This window comes from Schistocerca gregaria, chromosome 2 (genome assembly GCF_023897955.1).
Source record: "Schistocerca gregaria isolate iqSchGreg1 chromosome 2, iqSchGreg1.2, whole genome shotgun sequence".
Classification (NCBI taxonomy): Eukaryota; Metazoa; Arthropoda; class Insecta; order Orthoptera; family Acrididae; genus Schistocerca; species Schistocerca gregaria.
The window spans coordinates 616,933,905-616,954,250 of NC_064921.1; positions in this window are offsets into that span (position 1 = coordinate 616,933,905).

A 20,346-nucleotide genomic window follows, 5' to 3' on the forward strand; every position below is an offset into this window, starting at 1 on the left:
CCACTGCGATCAGCAATGTATTCCCTGCAACATGGTTGTTAATGTGGTACGTGGCCACTGTGAAAAGCAATGCATTCCCTGCAACATTGTTGTTTATACGGCACATGGCCATTGCAAGCAGCAATGCATCCCCTGAAACATCCTAGTTAATAGGGTATATGGCCACTGTGAAAAGCAATGCATCCCCTGCTACATGGTTGTTAATTGGCCACGTGGCCATTGCGAGCAGCAGTGCATCCCCTGCAACATGGTTGTTAATAGGGCACATGGCCATTGTGAGCAGCAATGCATCCCCTGCAACATGGTTGTTAATAGGGTATGTGGCCAGTGTGAAAAGCAATGCATCCCCTGCAACATGGTTGTTAATAAGGCACATGGCCATTATGAGAGCATTGCATCCCCTGCAACATGGTAGTTAATAGGGTATGTGTCCATTGTGAGCAGCAATGCATCCCCTGCAACGTGGTTGTTAATAGGGTATATTGCCACTGTGAAAAGCAATGCATCCCCTGTGACATGGTTGTTAATAGGGCACATGGCCATTATGAGCAGCAGTGCATCCCATGTACCATGGTTGTTAATAGGGCACGTGGCCACTGCAAACGGCAATGCATCCCATAAAACATGGTTGTCAATAGGGCACATGGCCATTGGAGCAGCAATGCATCCCCTACAACATGGTTGTTAATAGGGTATGTGGCCACTGTGAAATGCAATGCATCCCCTGCAACATGGTTGTTAATAGGGCACATGGCCATTGTGAGAAGCAATGCATCCCCTGCAACATGGTAGTTAATAGGGTATGTGGCCATTGTGAATAGCAATGCATCCTCTGCAAAATGTTAGTTAATAGGGCATGTGGCCACTGTGAAAACAATGCATCCCCTGCAACATGGATGTTAATAGGGCTCATGGCCATTGCGAACGGCAATGAATACCCTGCAACATGGTTGTTAATAGTATATGTGGCCACTGTGAAAAGCAATGCATCCCCTGTAACATGGTTGTTAATAGGGCACATGGCTATTGCAAGCAGCAGTGCATCCCCTGGAACATGGTTGTTAATAGGGCACGTGGCCACTGCAAACAACAATGCATCCCCTAAAACATGGTTGTTAATAGGGTACGTGGCCACTGTGAAAAGGAATGCATCCCCTACAACATGGTTGTTAATAAGGCACATGGCCATTGCGACCAGCAATGCATCAACTGGAACATGGTTGTTAATAGGGCACGTGGCCACTGCGAACAGTAATGCATCCCCTGCAACATGGTTGTTAATAGGGTATGTGGCCACTGTGAAAAGAATTGCATCCCCTGCAACATTGTTGTTAATAGGGCACATAGCCATTGGAAAGAGCAAATGCATCCCTTTCAACATGGTTGTTAATAGTGTACTTGGCCACTGTGAAAAGCAATGCATGCCCTGCAACATTGTTGTAAATAACCCACATGTCCATTGAGAACAGCAATGCATACCCAGGAACAAGGTTGTTAATAGGGCACATGGCCAATGTGAGCAGCAGTGCATCCCCTGCAACATGGTTGTCAATAGAGCACGTGGCCACTGCGAATAGCAATGTATTCCCTGCAACATGGTTGTTAATTTGGTACGTGGCCACTGTGAAAAGCAATACATCCTCTGCAACATGATTGTTTATACGGCACATGGCCATTGCAAGTAGCAATGCATCCCCTGCAACATGGTAGTTAATAGGGTATGTGGCCACTGTGAAAAGCAATGCATCCCCTGCAACATGGTTGTTAATTGGCCACGTGGCCATTGCGAGCAGCAGTGCATCCCCTGCAACATGGTTGTTAATAGGGCACATGGCCATTGTGAGCAGCAATGCATCCCCTGCAACATGGGTGTTAATAGGGTATGTGTCCAGTGTGAAAAGCAATGCATCCCCTGCAACATGGTTGTTAATAAGGAACATGGCCATTGTGAGCAGCAATGCATCCTATGCAACACTGTAGTTAATAGGGTATGTGGCCACTGTGAAAAGCAATGCATCCCCTGCTACATGGTTGTTAATAGGCGACGTGGCCATTGCGAGCAGCAGTGCATCCCCTGCAACATGGTTGTTAATAGGGCACATGGCCATTGCGAGCAGCAATGCATCCCCTGCAACATGGTAGTTAATAGGGTACGTGGCCACTGTGAAAAGCAATGCATCCCCTGCAACATGGTCGTTAATAGCTCACATTAGCATTGCGAGCGACAATGCATCCCCTGCAACGTCGTTGTTAATAGGGTATGTGGCCACTGTGAAAAGAAATGCATCCCCTGCAACATGGTTGTCAATAGGGCAAGTGGCCACTGCGATCAGCAATGTATTCCCTGCATCAATGTTTTTAATGTGGTACGTGGCCACTGTGAAAAAGAATGCATCCCCTGCAACATTGTTGTTTATACGGCACATGGCCATTGCGAGCAGCAATGCATCCCCTGCAGCATTGTAGTTAATAGGGTATATGGCCACTGTGAAAAGCAATGCATCCCCTGCTACATGGTTGTTAATAGGCGACGTGGCCATTGCGAGCAGCAGTGCATCCCCTGCAACATGGTAGTTGATAGGGTATGTGGCCACTGTGAAAACATTGCATCCCCTGCAACATGGATGTTAATAGGGCTCATGGCCATTGCGAACGGCAATACATCCCCTGTAACACGGTTGTTAATAGGGTATGTGGCCACTGTGAAAAGCAATGTATCCCCTGTAACATGGTTGTTAATAGGGCACATGGCCATTGCGAGCAGCAGTGCATCCCATGAAACATGGTTGTTAATAGGGCACTTTGGCCATTGCGAGCTGCAATGCATCCCCTACAACATGGTTGTTAACAGGGTATGTGGCCACTGTGAAAAGCAATGCATCCCCTGCAACATGGATGTTAATAAGGCACATTTCCATAGTGAACAGGAATGCATATCCTGGAACATGGTTGTTAATAGGGCACATGGTCAATACGAGCAGCAGTGCATCCCCTGCAACATGGTTGTTAATAGGGTATGCGGCCACCGTGAAACGCAATGTATCCCCTGCATCATGGTTGTTAATAAGTCACATGGCCATTGCGACCAGCAATGCATCCACTGGAACATGGTTGTTAATAGGGCTCGTGGCCACTGCGAACAGCAATGCATCCCCTGCAACATGGTTGTTAATAGGGTATGTGGCCACTGTGAAAAGAATTGCATCCCCTGCAACATTGTTGTTAATAGGGCTCATAGCCATTGGAAAGAGCAATGCATCGCTTTCAACATGGTTGTTAATAGTGTACGTGGCTACTGTGAAAAGCAATGCATCCCCTGCAACATTGTTGTTAATAACGCACATGTCCATTGAGAACAGCAATGCATACCCTGGAACATGGTTGTTAATAACGCACATGTCCATTGAGAACAGCAATGCATACCCTGGAACATGGTTGTTAATAGGGCACATGGCCAATGTGAGCAGCAATGCATCCCCTGCAACATGGTTGTTAATAGGGTATGTGGCCACTGTGAAAAGAATTGCATCCCCTGCAACATTGTTGTTAATAGGGCACATAGCCATTGGAAAGAGCAATGCATCCCTTTCAACATTGTTGTTAATAGTGTACGTGGCCACTGTGAAAAGCAATGCATCCCCTGTAACATTGTTGTTAATAACGCACATGTCCATTGAGAACAGCAATGCATACCCAGGAACATGGTTGTTAATAGGGCACATGGCCAATGTGAGCAGCAATGCATCCCCTGCAACATGGTTGTCAATAGGGCACATGGCCACTGCGAAAAGCAATGTATTCCCTGCAACATGGTTGTTAATGTGGTACGTGGCCACTGTGAAAAGCAATACATCCTCTGCAACATGGTTGTTTATACGGCACATGGCCATTGCAAGTAGCAATGCATCCCCTGCAACATGGTAGTTAATAGGGTATGTGGCCACTGTGAAAAGCAATGCATCCCCTGCAACATGGTTGTTAATTGGCCACGTGGCCATTGCGAACAGCAGTGCATCCCCTGCAACATGGTTGTTAATAGGGCACATGGCCAATGTGAGCAGCAATGCATCCCCTGTAACATGGTTGTTAATAGGGTATGTGTCCAGTGTGAAAAGCAATGCATCCCCTGCAACATGGTTGTTAATAAGGAACATGGCCATTGTGACCAGCAATGCATCCCCTGCAACACTGTAGTTAATAGGGTATGTGGCCACTGTGAAAAGCAATGCATCCCCTGCTACATGGTTGTTAATAGGCGACGTGGCCATTGCGAGCAGCAGTGCATCCCCTGCAACATGGTTGTTAATAGGGCACATGGCCATTGCGAGCAGCAATGCATCCCCTGCAACATGGTAGTTAATAGGGTACGTGGCCACTGTGGAAAGCAATGCATCCCCTGCAACATGGTTGTTAACCCTTTCGCGGCTGGAAGGCTGAGCGTCCTGCCTGCCTGGCCGGGTGACAGGGACGAGCGCACTGTGCGCCTGGCCGGCGGCGGCTGTCGCAGCCCTGTGGCCGCTGCAGGCTACGGCCGCCGCAGGCTTCCCGCGTGTTGCCGCGTGCACAGAACCACTGTTCAGCAGCGCCTTAAAAAAACACTATACTGTGTATGGTCACTTTGGTTATAGTTTCTGATAACAACGAAAGAGAGCTTCGAAAATAGCCAACACTTTCAGTTATATGTTTATTATGGGCTGAAAAATGGTTGGTTTAGAAAAATGATAGGAACTTTTTTAATAGTAATTCCAAAATCCTCTAACTAGAGATTTACACCGTCGATGTATGTGCCTAAAACATATTAAAATTCCACTATCATCACATGAATGTATTTCAAGATATATAGTTTTAAATAGAGTTGTGCGTAGCGAAAACGCCCAAATCTCGAACAATATTCTTACTACGGTCTTAAATAGATAATAATTACAGAAATTTAAAACCTAATTTTGTCATGCAATCGGACTAAAAGTTAAACAAGGAATATATCTGCATAACTCATTTTGCGATAGGCCCTTGCCTTCGTTTGTAATTAAAACCTAAAGTCGATTCTCCACAGTAAGAAATTGGATAGTAAACGCCTACCTTCTTTTAGCTCGCTGTCTTCTTTTTCAGCCCGTCACGTTCAGTACGGTTTACTTTAATGGTTTCCCATCCTCATTTTCGACGCAGGCTTTGGACTGCCGCTGGCTGAGTTAAAAACCATTTTTTTTACTTTTATCTGCTTTTTTTTGTCCGCAGCTCGTGGTCTCGCGGTAGCGTTCTCGCTTCCCGAGCACGTGGTCCCGGGTTCGATTCCCGGCGGGGTCAGGGATTTTTCACCTGCCTCGTGATGACTGGGTGTTTGTGTCGTCTTCATCATCATCATCAATCATCCCCATTACGGTCGGAGGAAGGCAATGGCAAACCACCTCCACTAGGACCTTGCCTAGTATGGCGGCGCGGGTCTCCCGCGTCGCTCCCCTACGCTCGGTAAACGGAGTATGGGACTCATCATCATCATCTGCTTTTTATTTTTATTTTTTTATTTTTTACTTTTATCTATTTGAAACGTACAAAGTTACTAAAACGTGCTAATATTTCTTTAGCGTGTGGTAATTTTCGAAACATGGCACTATGCAGAGAGCCACATCGCACTTTTTGCATCTTATGCGTGTCATTTTTCGTTGTGAATGAGCAGTGCATACTACACAGCGTCTCTGGGGAATCTCCTTTTTCTCCGTTGCTACGAGGAACCCTGGATAATGTCCCTCTTTATTCTGCAGTCGGAAAGGGCTTTCTTCTTTGGTTGTCCGTGGGATCGCACTTTTACACGTTTGACTATGAAATCTGTCAAGCAATTGACGGATTAGCTCCAAGTGGTATTTCGCTAGTGGTATCTTCTGTTGCTTTTGTATTTCAAAAACAGTTTTTGCGTTCAGCACACACAAGTCAGTCAAATGAAAGAATACTTTCTTGTACCACTTCAGTGTCTTTCGGATGCACTGTACAGAAGATAATAGCATGTCTGTCTTATCCACTGCACCCATTGACTTATTATAGCTGACGACACAGGTGGGTTTCAATTTGTTTTGGCCTGTTCTATGTTCTTTCTTCTGTGTCTCCACAAACTCTGGTCCATTTACGGTCGAAAGCATCCACACTTCTTTCTTGTCCATCCATTTTAGTGCCATTAATGTTCCACAAGATTTGAACTGTACTTCCCCTTTTTTCAGCTTGTCTGGTAACGGTGGTAGATGTTTCCTGTTTTTTCGTACTGTTCCGACGGCGTTTGTACATTTTTTGTGGAGCCATAGAAATAATTCTGGGCTCGAGTACCAATTGTCCAAATAAATGGTATGACCTTTGTTGAGGTATGGCCATAACAAACTCACAACAACATCGCCTGATTTTCCCCAATCAGAATTTCCAGATTCTATTTCCGTGGCAGCACCAGTGTAGATAATATAATCCAGAATATAATTCGTTTCTACGTCACAAAGGACGAAAATTTTAATGCCAAAACGACTACGTTTATTTGGTATGTACTGCTTGAATCGGAGCCTTCCCTTGAAAAGTAGCAAACTTTCGTCGATCACTAGGTTTTCAAAGGGTACTACTGCCTCGCGGAATTTATTTCTTGTGTGACCTACAATGAGACGTATCTTTACAAGAATATCTTGAGACGCGGTGGAATTGTCACAGAAGTGCAATAAACGCAGAATCAATTTGTACCGGTCCCTGGCCATTATGTTAGAAAATATTGGTGTCTGAAGCAAAGAATCTGTCGACCAATATTCATTCACTTCTAACTTTTTACTTCTAGGCATAAGCAGAGAACATGGTAGGAAACAATAAAATTCTGATGGCTCTATATGCTTCCAGCGTGCTAATCTACTGGGCACTGTCGTCATTTTTTCAGTAATAAATTTATAATAATTATTGATCTGTGTACAAATGGCAGAAACAAATTCCATGGACATGAAGTACAAAAAGAAATCTAAATGACTTGCTGACTCTTCAAAGTCCACCTTTAACCCGCTAAATGTGTTCACAAAACGGTGTCGTTTCGTCACAGGATGATTCTCCGTCCAGTCATACTTTCTTTTTCCTGACGAAGTTTCACTTACTCTATCTTCTTTTCCGTCTTCAGAGGAAGAATCTTCTGTTCGTGATACCGAGGATTCAGCAATAAGTCCAGGAGCATCCAACTCTTCATCGGAAGAAAGCTCCGAAGTATCACTACAATCTTCGTCACTGCTATTCATGAGGATATCCATGATTTCCTTGTCCGATAAACTGTGTCCCGACATGGCAAAGTCTACACACGCGAACGCTGTCGTCTCACCAGAAGCGAAAAACGGACTGGCCGATTGTTAGACTCGTAAGCAGAAAGTGTGCAGGGGAGGGGAAAACTAAAGTGCTTTCTCACTTCACAAAGAAGACCAGACAATGAAAGTGTTGTCTGAAAAGTGGACAACAGCCAGCAGCCGCTCTATTGTGAACGTTTACCTGTTCCCGAGCCCGGGCGTATATGTATGCCATTAGCCGTCTGGTATTCCCACCTGCCGGGCGTAGATGGATGCCCGTAGCCGCCTGGACTTCCCGCCGGCTGGGCATACATCTACGCCCGTAGCCGTCTGGTCTTCTAACTGCCGAGCATACATGTATGCCCGTAGCCGCGAAAGGGTTAATAGCCCACATTGTCATTGCGAGCAACAATGCATCCCCTGCAACGTGGTTGTTAATAGGGTATGTGGCCACTGTGAAAAGAAATGCATCCCCTGCAACATGGTTGTCAATAGGGCATGTGGCCACTGCGATCAGCAATGTATTCCCTGCAACATGGTTGTTAATGTGGTACGTGGCCACTGTGAAAAGCAATGCAACATTGTTGCCCTGCAACATTGTTGTTTATACGGCACATGGCCATTGCAAGCAGCAATGCATCCCCTGCAACATCCTAGTTAATAGGGTATATGGCCACTGTGAAAAGCAATGCATCCCCTGCTACATGGTTGTTAATAGGCGACGTGGCCATTGCGAGCAGCAGTGCATCCCCTGCAACATGGTAGTTAATAGGGTATGTGGCCACTGTGAAAACATTGCATCCCCTGCAACATGGATATTAATAGGGCTCATGGCCATTGCGAACGGCAATACATCCCCTGTAACACGGTTGTTAATAGGGTATGTGGCCACTGTGATCAGCAATGCATACACTGCAACATGGTTGTTAATAGGGTACGTGGCCACTGTGAAAAGCAATGCATCCCCGGCAACATGGTTGTTAATAGACCACATTGCCATTGTGAGCAACAATGCATCCCCTACAACGTGGTTGTTAATAGGGTATGTGGCCACTGTGACAAGAAATGCATCCCGTGCTACATGGTTGTTAATAGGCCACGTGTCCATTGCGAGCAGCAATGCATCCCCTGCAACATGGTAGTTAATAGGGTATGTGGCCACTGTGAAAAGCAATGCATCCCCTGCTACATGGTTGTTAATAGGCCACGTGTCCATTGCGAGCAGCAGTGCAGCCCCTGCAACATGGTTGTTAATAGGATATGTGGCCAGTGTGAAAGAGCAATGCATTCCCTGCAACATGGTTGTTAATAAGGCACATGGCCATTGTGAGCAGCAATGCATCCCCTGCAACATGGTAGTTAATAGGTTATGTGGCCACTGTGAGCAGCAATGCATCCCCTTCAACATGGTTGGTAATAGGGCACATGGCCACTGCAAACAGCATTGCATCCGCTGCAACATGGTTATTAATAGGGTACGTGGCCACTGTGAAAAGCAATGCATCCCCTGCAATATGTTTGTTAATAAGGCACATGGCCATTGCGACCAGCAATGCATCCACTGGAACATGGTTGTTAAAAGGGCATGTGGCCACTGCGAACAGCAATGCATCCCCTGCAACATGGTTGTCAATAGGGCACATGGCCATTGGAGCAGCAATGCATCCCCTGCAACATGGTAGTTAATAGGGTACGTGGCCACTGTGAAAAGCAATGCATCCCCTGCAACATGGTTGTTAATAGCCCACATTGTCATTGCGAGCAACAATGCATCCCCTGCAACGTGGTTGTTAATAGGGTATGTGGCCACTGTGAAAAGAAATGCAATCCCCTGCAACATGGTTGTCAATAGGGCACGTGGCCACTGCGATCAGCAATGTATTCCCTGCAACATGGTAGTTAATAGGGTATGTGGCCACTGTGAAAACATTGCATCCCCTGCAACATGGATGTTAATAGGGCTCATGGCCATTGCGAACGGCAATACATCCCCTGCAACACGGTTGTTAATAGGGTATGTGGCCACTGCGATAAGCAATGCATACACTGCAACATGGTTGTTAATAGGGTACGTGGCCACTGTGAAAAGCAATGCATCCCCGGCAACATGGTTGTTAATAGACCACATTGCCATTGCGAGCAACAATGCATCACCTGCAACGTGGTTGTTAATAGGGTATGTGGCCACTGTGACAAGAAATGCATCCCGTGCTACATGGTTGTTTATACGGCACATGGCTATTGCAATCAGCAATGCTTCCCCTGCAACATGGTAGTTAATAGGGTATGTGGCCACTGTGAACAGCAATGCATCCCCTGCTACATGGTTGTTAATAGGCCACGTGTCCATTGCGAGCAGCAGTGCAGCCCCTGCAACATGGTTGTTAATAGGATATGTGCCCAGTGTGAAAGAGCAATGCATTCCCTGCAACATGGTTGTTAATAAGGCACATGGCCAATGTGAGCAGCATTGCATCCCCTGCAACATGGTTGTTAATAGGGCACGTGGCCACTGCAAACAGCAATGCATCCCCTGCAACATGGTAATTAATAGGGTACGTGGCCACTGTGAAAACCAATGCATCCCCTGCAATATGTTTGTTAATAAGGCACATGGCCATTGCGAGCAGCAATGCATCCCCTTCAACATGGTTGTTAATAGGGTATGTGGCCACTGTGAAAAGCAATGCAATCCCTGCGACATGGTTGTTAATAGTGCACGTGGCCAATGCAAACAGCAGTGCATCCCCTGCAACATGGTTGTTAATAGGGTATGTGGCCACTGTGAAAAGCAATGTATCCATTGCAACATGGTTGTTAATAAGGCACATGGCCATTGCGACCAGCAATGCATCCACTGGAACATGGTTGTTAAATGGGCATGTGGCCACTGCGAACAGCAATGCATCCCCTGCAACATGGTTGTTAATAGGGCACATGGCCATTTGAAAGAGCAATGCATCCTTTGCAACATGGTTGTTAATAGGGTATGTGGCCACTGTGAAAAGCAATGCATCCCCTGCAACATGTTTGTTAATAAGGCACATGGCCATTGAGAACAGCAATACATCAACTGGAACATGGTTGTTATAGGGCACAAGGCCAATGCGAGCAGCAGTGCATCCCCTGCAACATGGTTGGTAATAGGGCACGTGGCCACTGCAAACAGCAATTCATCCCCTGCAACATGGTTATTAATAGGGTACGTGGCCACTGTGAAAAGCGATGCATCCCCTGCAATATGTCTGTTAATAAGGCACATAGCCATTGCGACCAGCAATGCATCCACTGGAACATGGTTGTTAATAGGGCACATGGCCATTGTGAGTAGCAATGCATCCCCTGCAACATGGTTGTTAATAGGGCACGTGGCCACTGCGATCTGCAATGCATCCCCTGCAACATGGTTGTTAATATGGTACGTGGCCACTGTGAAAAGCAATGCATCCCCGGCAACATGGTTGTTAATAGCCCACATTGCCATTGCGAGCAACAATGCATCCCCTGCAACATGATTGTTAATAGGGTATGTGGCCACTGTGACAAGAAATGCATCCCCTGCTACATGGTGGTCAATAGGGCACGTGGCCACAGCGAACAGCAATGTATTCCCTGCAACATGGTTGTTAATGTGGTACGTGCCCACTTTGAAAAGCAATGCATCCCCTGCAACATGGTTGTTTATACGGCACATGGCCATTGCAAACAGCAAAGCATCCCCTGCAACATGATAGGTAATAGGGTATGTGGCCACTGTGGAAAGCAATGCATCCCCTGCAACATGGATGTTAATAGGGCACATGGCCATTGTGAGCAGCAATGCATCCCCTGCAACATGGTTGTTAATAGGGTATGTGGCCAGTGTGAAAAGCAATGCATCCCCTGCAACATGGTTGTTCATAAGGCACATGGCCATTATGAGCAGCAATGCATCCCCTGCAACATGGTAGTTAATAGGGTATGTGGCCATTGTGAGCAGCAATGCATCCCCTGCAACGTGGTTGTTAATAGGGTATATTGCCACTGTGAAAAGCTATGCATCCCCTGTAACATGGTTGTTAATAGGGCACACGGCCATTATGAGCAGCAGTGCATCCCATGCAACATGGTTGTTAATAGGGCACGTGGCCACTGCAAATGGCAATGCATCCCCTAAAACATGGTTGTCAATAGGGCACATGGCCATTGGAGCAGCAATGCATCCCCTACAACATGGTTGTTAATAGGGTATGTGGCCACTGTGAAATGCAATGCATCCCCTGCAACATGGTTGTTAATAGGGCACATGGCCATTGTGAGAAGCAATGAATCACCTGCAACATGGTAGTTAATAGGGTATGTCGCCATTGTGAATAGCAATGCATCCTCTGCAACATGTTAGTTAACAGGGTATGTGGCCACTGTGAAAACAATGCATCCCCTGCAACATGGATGTTAATAGGGCTCATGTCCATTGCGAATGGCGATGAATCCCCTGCAACATGGTTGTTAATAGTATATGTGGCCACTGTGAAAAGCAATGCATCCCCTGTAACATGGTTGTTAATAGGGCACATGGCCATTGCAAGCAGCAGTGCATCCCCTGCAACATGGTTGTTAATAGGGCACGTGGCCACTGCAAACAAAAATGCATCCCCTAAAACATGGTTGTTAATAGGGTACGTGGCCACTGTGAAAAGGAATGCATCCCCTACAACATGGTTGTTAATAAAGCACATGGCCATTGCGACCAGCAATGCATCAACTGGAACATGGTTGTTAATAGGGCACGTGACCACTGCGAACAGTAATGCATCCCCTGCAACATGGTTGTTAATAGGGTACGTGGCCACTGTGAAATGCAATGCATCCCCTGCAACATGGTCGTTAATAGCCGACATTAGCATTGCGAGCAACAATGCAACCCGTGCAACGTCATTGTTAATAGGGTATGTGGCCACTGTGAAAAGAAATGCATCCCCTGCAACATGGTTGTCAATAGGGCACGTGGCCACTGCGATCAGCAATGTATTCCCTGCAACATGGATGTTAATGTGGTACGTGGCCACTGTGAAAAAGAATGCATCCCCTGCAACATTGTTGTTTATACGGCACATGGCCATTGCGAGCAGCAATGCATCCCCTGCAGCATTGTAGTTAATAGGGTATATGGCCACTGTGAAAAGCAATGCATCCCCTGCTACATGGTTGTTAATAGGCGACGTGGCCATTGCGAGCAGCAGTGCATCCCCTGCAACATGGTAGTTGATAGGGTATGTGGCCACTGTGAAAACATTGCATCCCCTGCAACATGGATGTTAATAGGGCTCATGGCCATTGCGAACGGCAATACATCCCCTGTAACACGGTTGTTAATAGGGTATGTGGCCACTGTGAAAAGCAATGTATCCCCTGTAACATGGTTGTTAATAGGGCACATGGCCATTGCGAGCAGCAGTGCATCCCATGAAACATGGTTGTTAATAGGGCACTTTGGCCATTGCGAGCTGCAATGCATCCCCTACAACATGGTTGTTAACAGGGTATGTGGCCACTGTGAAAAGCAATGCATCCCCTGCAACATGGATGTTAATAAGGCACATTTCCATAGTGAACAGGAATGCATATCCTGGAACATGGTTGTTAATAGGGCACATGGTCAATACGAGCAGCAGTGCATCCCCTGCAACATGGTTGTTAATAGGGTATGCGGCCACCGTGAAACGCAATGTATCCCCTGCATCATGGTTGTTAATAAGGCACATGGCCATTGTGACCAGAAATGCATCCATTGGAACATGGTTGTTAATAGGGCTCGTGGCCACTGCGAACAGCAATGCATCACCTGCAACATGGTTGTTAATAGGGTATGTGGCCACTGTGAAAAGAATTGCATCCCCTGCAACATTGTTGTTAATAGGGCACATAGCCATTGGAATGAGCAATGCATCCCTTTCAACATGGTTGTTAATAGCGTACGTGGCCACTGTGAAAAGCAATGCATCCCCTGCAACATTGTTAATAACGCACATGTCCATTGAGAACAGCAATGCATTCTTTGGAACATGGTTGTTAATAGGGCACATGGCTAATGTGAGCAGCAATGCATCCCCTGCAACATGGTTGTCAATAGGGCACGTGGCCACTGCGAATAGCAATGTATTCCCTGCAACATGGTTGTTAATGTGGTACGTGGCCACTGTGAAAAGCAATACATCCTCTGCAACATGGTTGTTTATACGGCACATGGCCATTGCAAGTAGCAATGCATCCCCTGCAACATGGTAGTTAATAGGGTATGTGGCCACTGTGAAAAGCAATGCATCCCCTGCAACATGGTTGTTAATTGGCCACGTGGCCATTGCGAGCAGCAGTGCATCCCCTGCAACATGGTTGTTAATAGGGCACATGGCCATTGTGAGCAGCAATGCATCCCCTGCAACATGGTTGTTAATAGGGTATGTGTCCACTGTGAAAAGCAATGCATCCCCTGCTACATGGTTGTTAATAGGCGACGTGGCCATTGCGAGCAGCAGTGCATCCCCTGCAACATGGTTGTTAATAGGGCACATGGCCATTGCGAGCAGCAATGCATCCCCTGCAACATGGTAGTTAATAAGGTACGTGGCCACTGTGAAAAGCAATGCATCCCCTGCAACATGGTTGTTAATAGCCCACATTGTCATTGCGAGCAACAATGCATCCCCTGCAACGTGGTTGTTAATAGGGTATGTGGCCACTGTGAAAAGAAATGCATCCCCTGCAACATGGTTGTCAATATTGCACGTGGCCACTGCGATCAGCAATGTATTCCCTGCGACATGGTTGTTAATGTGGTAAGTGGCCACTGTGAAAAGCAATGCATCCCCTGCAACATTGTAGTTTATACGGCACATGGCCATTGCAAGCAGCAATGCATCCCCTGCAACATGGTAGTTAATAGGGTATATGGCCACTGTGAAAAGCAATGCATCCCCTGCTACATGGTTGTTAATAGGCGACGTGGCCATTGCGAGCAGCAGTGCATCCCCTGCAACATGGTAGTTAATAGGGTATGTGGCCACTGTGAAAACATTGCATCCCCTGCAACATGGATGTTAATAGGGCTCATGGCCATTGCGAACGGCAATACATCCCCTGCAACACGGTTGTTAATAGGGTATGTGGCCACTGTGAAAAGCTATGCATCCCCTGTAACATGGTTGTTAATAGGGCACATGGCCATTGGGAGCAGCAGTGCATCCCATAAAACATGGTTGTTAATAGGGCACGTTGCCACTGCAAACCGCAATGCATCCCCTAAAACATGGTTGTTAATAGGGCACTTTGGCCATTGCGAGCAGCAATACATCCCCTACAACATGGTTGTCAATAGGGCACGTGGCCACAGCGATCAGCAATGTATTCCCTGCAACATGGTTGATAATGTGGTACGTGGCCACTATGAAAAGCAATGCATCCCCTGCAACATTGTTGTTTATACGGCACATGGCCATTGCAAGCAGGAATGCATCCCCTGCAACATGGTAGTTAATAGGGTATGTGGCCACTGTGAGAACATTGCATCCCCTGCAACATGGATGTTAATAGGGCTCATGGCCATTGCGAACGCCAATACATCCCCTGCAACACGGTTGTTAATAGGGTATGTGGCCACTGTGAAAAGCAATGCATCCCCTGTAACATGGTTGTTAATAGGGCACATGGCCATTGCGAGCAGCAGTGCATCCCATGAAACATGGTTGTTAATAGGGCATGTTTCCACTGCAAACCGCAATGCATCCCCTAAAACATGGTTGTTATACAGCACGTGGCCACTGCAAACAGCAATGCATCCTCTGCAACATGGTTGTTATTAGGGCACGGGGCCACTGCAAACAGCACTACATCCCCTGCAACATGGTTGTTAATAGGGTACGTGGCCACTGTGAAAAGCAATGCATCCCCTGCAATATGGTTGTTAATAGGGCACATGGCCATTGCGAGCAGAAATGCATCCCCTGCAACATGGTTGTTAATAGGGTATGTGGCCACTGTGAAAAGCAATGCATCCCCTGCAACATGGTTGTTAATAAGGCACATGGCCATTGCGACCAGCAATGCATCCACTGGAACATGGTTGTTATAAGGGCACGTGGGCACTGCAAACAGCTATGCATCCCCTGCAACATGGTTGTTAATAGGGCACATGGCCATTGCGAGCAGCACTGCATCCCGTGCGACATGGTTGTTAATAGGGCACATGGCCACTGCGAACAGCAATGCATCCCTTGCAACATGGTTGTTAATATGGTACGTAGCCACTGTGAAAAGCAATGCATCCCCTGCAACATGGTTGTTAATAGGGCACATGGCCATTACGAGCAGCAATGCATCCTCTGCAACATTTTAGTTATAAGGGTATGTGGCCACTGTGAAAACAATGCATCCCCTGCAACATGGATGTTAATAGAGCACATGGCCATGGCGACCGGCAATGAATCCCCTGCAACATGGTTGTTAATAGGGTATGTGGCCACTGTGAAAAGCAATGCATCCCCAGTAACATGGTTGTTAATAGGGCACATGACCATTGCGAGCAGCATTGCATCACCTGCAACATGGTTGTTAATACGGCATGTGGCCAATGCAAACAGCAATGCATCCCCTGCAACATTGTTGTTAATATGGTATGTGGCCACTGTGAAAAGAAATGCATCCCCTGCAACATGGTTATTAATAGGGCATATGTCCATTGGAAAGAGCAATGCATCCCTTGCAACATGGTTGTTAATAAGGCACATGTCCATTGAGAACAGCAATGCATCCCCTGGAACATGGTTGTTAATAGGGCACATGGCCAATGCGAGCAGCAGTGCATCCCCTGCAACATGGTTGGTAATAGGGCACATGGCCACTGCAAACAGCAATGCATCCCGTGCAACATGGTTATTAATAGGGTACGTGGCCACTGTGAAAGGCAATGCATCCCCTGCAATATGTTTGTTACTAAGGCAAATGGCCATTGCGACCAGCAATGCATCCACTGGAACATGGTTGTTAATAGGGCACATGGCCATTGTGAGTGACAATGCATCCCCTGCAACATGGTTGTTAATAGGGCACGTGGCCACTGTGATCAGCAATGCATACACTGCAACATGGTTGTTAATAGGGTACGTGGCCACTGTGAAAAGCAATGCATACCCGGCAAAATGGTTTTTAATAGACCACATTGCCATTGCGAGCAACAATGCATCCCCTGCAACGTGGATGTTAATAGGGCTCATGGCCATTGCGAACGGCAATGAATCCCCTGCAACATGGTTGTTAATAGGATATGTGGCCACTGTGAAAAGCAATGCATTCCCTGTAACATGGTTGTTAATAGGGCACATTGCCATTGCAAGCAGCAGTGCTTCCCCTGCAACATGGTTGTTAATAGGGCACGTGGCCACTGCAAACAACAATGCATCCCCTAAAACATGGTTGTTAATAGGGTACGTGGCCACTGTGAAAAGGAATGCATCCCCTAAAACATGGCTGTTAATAAGGCACATGTCCATTGAGAACAGCAATGCATATCCTGGAACATGGTTGTTAATAGGGCACATGGTCAATACGAGCAGCAGTGCATCCCCTGCAACATGGTTGTCAATAGGGCACGTGGCCACTGCGAATAGCAATGTATTCCCTGCATCATGGTTGTTAATAGGGTATGTGGCCACTGTGAAAAGAATTGCATCCCCTGCAACATTGTTGTTAATAGGGCACATAGCCATTGGAAAGAGCAATGCATCCCTTTCAACATGGTTGTTAATAGTGTACGTGGCCACTGTGAAAAGCAATGCACCCCTGCAACATTGTTGTTAATAACGCACATGTCCATTGAGAACAGCAATGCATCCCCTGGAACATGGTTGTTAATAGGGCACATGGCCAATGTGAGCAGCAGTGCATCCCCTGCAACATGGTTGTCAATAGGGCACGTGGCCACTGCGAATAGCAATGTATTCCCTGCAACATGGTTGTTAATGTGGTACGTGGCCACTGTGAAAAGCAATACATCCTCTGCAACATGGTTGTTTATACGGCACATGGCCATTGCAAGTAGCAATGCATCCCCTGCAACATGGTAGTTAATAGGGTATGTGGCCACTGTGAAAAGCAATGCATCCCCTGCAACATGGTTGTTAATTGGCCACGTGGCCATTGCGAGCAGCAGTGCATCCCCTGCAACGTGGTTGTTAATAGGGCACGTGGCCACTGCGAACAGCAATGCATCCCCTGCAACATGGTTGTTAATATGGTACGTAGCCACTGTGAAAAGCAATGCATTCCCTGTAACATGGTTGTTAATAGGGCACATTGCCATTGCAAGCAGCAGTGCTTCCCCTGCAACATGGTTGTTAATAGGGCACGTGGCCACTGCAAACAACAATGCATCCCCTAAAACATGGTTGTTAATAGGGTACGTGGCCACTGTGAAAAGGAATGCATCCCCTAAAACATGGCTGTTAATAAGGCACATGTCCATTGAGAACAGCAATGCATATCCTGGAACATGGTTGTTAATAGTGCACATGGTCAATACGAGCAGCAGTGCATCCCCTGCAACATGGTTGTCAATAGGGCACGTGGCCACTGCGAATAGCAATGTATTCCCTGCATCATGGTTGTTAATAGGGTATGTGGCCACTGTGAAAAGAATTGCATCCCCTGCAACATTGTTGTTAATAGGGCACATAGCCATTGGAAAGAGCAATGCATCCCTTTCAACATGGTTGTTAATAGTGTACGTGGCCACTGTGAAAAGCAATGCATCCCCTGCAACATTGTTGTTAATAACGCACATGTCCATTGAGAACAGCAATGCATCCCCTGGAACATGGTTGTTAATAGGGCACATGGCCAATGTGAGCAGCAGTGCATCCCCTGCAACATGGTTGTCAATAGGGCACGTGGCCACTGCGAATAGCAATGTATTCCCTGCAACATGGTTGTTAATGTGGTACGTGGCCACTGTGAAAAGCAATACATCCTCTGCAACATGGTTGTTTATACGGCACATGGCCATTGCAAGTAGCAATGCATCCCCTGCAACATGGTAGTTAATAGGGTATGTGGCCACTGTGAAAAGCAATGCATCCCCTGCAACATGGTTGTTAATTGGCCACGTGGCCATTGCGAGCAGCAGTGCATCCCCTGCAACGTGGTTGTTAATAGGGCACGTGGCCACTGCGAACAGCAATGCATCCCCTGCAACATGGTTGTTAATATGGTACGTAGCCACTGTGAAAAGCAATGCATCCCCTTCAACAAGGTTGTTACTAGGGCACATGTCCATTGCGAGCAGCACTGCATCCTCTGCAACATGTTAGTTAATAGGGTATGTGGCCACTGTGAAAACAATGCATCCCCAGCTCATGGCCAATGCGAACAGCAATGAATCCCCTGCAACGTGGTTGTTAATAGGGAATATTGCCACTGTGAAAAGCAATGCAATCCCTGCAACATTGTTGTTAATATGGTATGTAGCCACTGTGAAATGCAATGCATCCCCTGCAACATGGTTGTTAACAGGGCACATGGCCATTGTGAACGGCAATGAATCCCCTGCAACATGGTTGTTAATAGGGTATGTGGCCACTCTGAAGAGCAGTGCATCCCCTGCAACATGGTTGTTAATAAGGCACATGTCCATTGAGAACAGCAATGCATCCCCTGGAACATGGTTGTAATAGGGCACGTGGCCAATGCGAGCATCAGTGCATCCCTTGCAGCACGGTTGTTAATAGGGCACGTGGCCAATGCAAACAGCAATGAATCCCCTGCAACATGGTTGTTAATAGAGTATGTGGCCACTGTGAAAAGAAATGCATCCCCTGCAACATGGTTGTTAATAGGGCACATGGCCATTGGAAAGAGCAATGCATCCCTTTCAACATGGTTGTTAATAGTGTACGTGGCCACTGTGAAAAGCAGTGTATCCCCTGCAACATGGTTGTTAATAAGGCACATGGCCATTGCGACCAGCAATGCATCCACTGGAACATGGTATTTAATAGGGCACATGGCCATTGTGAGCGGCAATGCATCCCCTGCAACATGGTTGTTAATAGGGCACGTGGCCACTGCGGTCAGCAATGCATCCCCTGCAACATGGTTTTTAATAAGGTATGTGGCCATTGTTAAAACCAATGAATCCCCTGCAACATGGTTGTTAATAGCCCACATTGCCATTGTAAGCAACAATGCATCCTCTGCAACATGGTTGTTAATTGGGTATGTGGCCACTGCGAAAAGAAATGCATCCCCTGCAACATGGTTGTCAATAGGGCACGTGGCCACTGCGAACAGCAATGCATCCCCTGCAACATGGTTTTTAATAGGGTACATGGCCACTGTTAAAAGCAATGCATCCCCTGCAACATGGTTGTTAATAGGGCACATGGCCATTGCGAGCAGCAGTGCATCCCCTGCAACATGGTTGTTAATAGGGCACATGGTCATTGTGAGCATCAATGCATCCCCTGCAACATGGTTGTTAATAGGGCACGTGGCCACTGCGAACAGCAATGCATCCCCTGCAACATGGTTGTTAGTAGGGCACATGGCCATTGCGAGCAGCAATGCATCCCCTGCAACATGGTTGTCAGTAGGGCATGTGGCCACTGTGAAAAGCAATGCACCCCCTGCAACATGGTTGTTAATAGGCCACGTGGCCATTGGGAGCAGTAGTGCATCCCCTGCAACATGGTTGTTAATAGGGCACATGGCCATTGTGATCAGCAATGCATCCCCTGCAACATGGTTGTTAATAGGACACATTGCCATTGCGAACAGCAATGCATCCCCTGCAACATGTTTGTTAATAGGGTACGTGGCCACTGTGAAAAGCAATGCATGCCCTGCAATGTTCTCCCGTGCTCGCCGATAGGTTGGTAAGGACTTCCTGGAGTATCGCGCTCCATTTCCTACCTTCGCAGCTGACACTTGCTGGTTGGTCGTTGGTGCATGTAGAGGTACTGCAATACGTCTCTCTAGTGCACCCCACACGTGTTACATGTGATATAAGTCAGGGGACGATCAGGCCTGTCCATTC